Genomic DNA, 1,756 nt, shown 5'->3' with positions numbered 1-1,756 from the left:
CTCCTTCTTTGCTCTTACAATCAGCAAGATCCAATGACGGCTGCACAAAATTAATATAAACACGACGGTTATTTACAAAAATGACGTATTATAATATTTCACACGACGAAATAAATAATAAAACGACGACATTATATATTTATCACGACGATAAATAAATACCGACGTGGTTAGTAGTTTCAAACGACTTAATAAAATAAAATACCGACGCGGTTAGTTTATAAGCTGTCATTTATTGAAAATCTTAAAAACAAAATCCTAAGGAGACTAACCCTGGATTGTAAGGCATCATGAAAATCTGTTCCCCGTCTGTCTTCTGAAGTCGAGCTGCTACCCGTCGTGATCTCTCAGCTACTGTACCAGAGTTGGCACTAACTGTAGCAGGGTCGATGAAGCCAACCATGCTGCACATTTTTGCTTGTTTCAAAACATCATGTAAGTGCCTAAATACATAAAATAATATAAACAAGTCAGCACAAAAAAAACACGACGGTTATGTATACAAAACGACGTATTATAATATTTCACACGACGTACTGAAATATATGAGGACGTTATAATATATTTATCACGACGGTACGTTATAATATAATATTTCACACGACGGGGTTAGTTAGTTAAGACGACGAAATATATAAACCAACGACGTATTATTTTAGAATTACGAACCTCATATATACAGCCACCACAGCAGCTCCAATTTCTTCCATGCCTGCAAATTGTGTAATATCTTCAGGCAGGAGGAAGGTATCGCGATCACTCCCAAACACCTCCTTATCAATTTTAAATTCCAAGATCTTATCCTCAGGCAGGATTGGCGTTTCCACATAACGACAAAGGCTTTTCAAAGAAGATGGCGCCTCCATATTTGAATAATCACCAACTTCAATAACCTGTTTAAAGAAATAAAAAAAAAGACGTGGTAATTAAATAAAGACGACGGTGTAAGGAATTAAACGTCGTCTGAAAAGTATTTAAACGACGGTGAAAAAATATCGACGTCGTGGTAAATATTTTATTACGTCGTAAAAATATCGACGGTGAAATAAATATTTTATTACGACGGTGAAAATCAATTAAACGTCGTGGTAAATATTTTATTACGTCATAAAATAATTCCGCCGTCTAATTTGTAAACAACGACGGATTAAAGAAAAATATCGACGTCTGAAATTTTGAAAAAAAAATATAAAAGGCAAAGTTATGTGAACATACCTTGTCGCCATGCTTTTCTTCATCTTCTTTCTCCTTTTCTTCTTCCTTCTCTTCTTCTCTTTTTTCTTCTTTCTTCTCTTCTTCTCTTTTTTCTTATTTCTTCTCTTCATCCTTGGCAGTATCATCCTCAACATGGAGGGATCTCACATCACCTCCAGAGCAGCTAGCTTTGTCAGACGACATTGGATTTTTGGGGCTTTGGCTAATTTTTTGTTTAAGAATATTTGGATCAAAATTGGGAATTAATTGGGTAAGCTGACTCAGGAAATGCTCCCTCTCAGCCTCCACCAATTGTTTTGTTCTAGCCTCCATCCTTAAGGCCTCTTCCCTTGCCTTAGCCTCCATCTTTTTAGTCTCTTCTTGAAGGAGAACTTTTAAACTCTCCTTCAAACGGTCGTCAAAGCTAACCCTCTGTGGTTTGGGTAAATTGAAATACTGCCTTGGGGAAATCCCAGCACCTACTCCTCTCAATCTGCCAGGATGCTCGGGGGCCAAAGCCATGGTCAGCACATCCTTGCTGCCATCTACTCTGACTTTGCCT

The sequence above is a fragment of the Prunus dulcis genome, chromosome 5 (assembly GCF_902201215.1).
Source record: "Prunus dulcis chromosome 5, ALMONDv2, whole genome shotgun sequence".
Taxonomy (NCBI): domain Eukaryota; kingdom Viridiplantae; phylum Streptophyta; class Magnoliopsida; order Rosales; family Rosaceae; genus Prunus; species Prunus dulcis.
Note: the sequence above shows the minus strand (reverse complement) of the source record.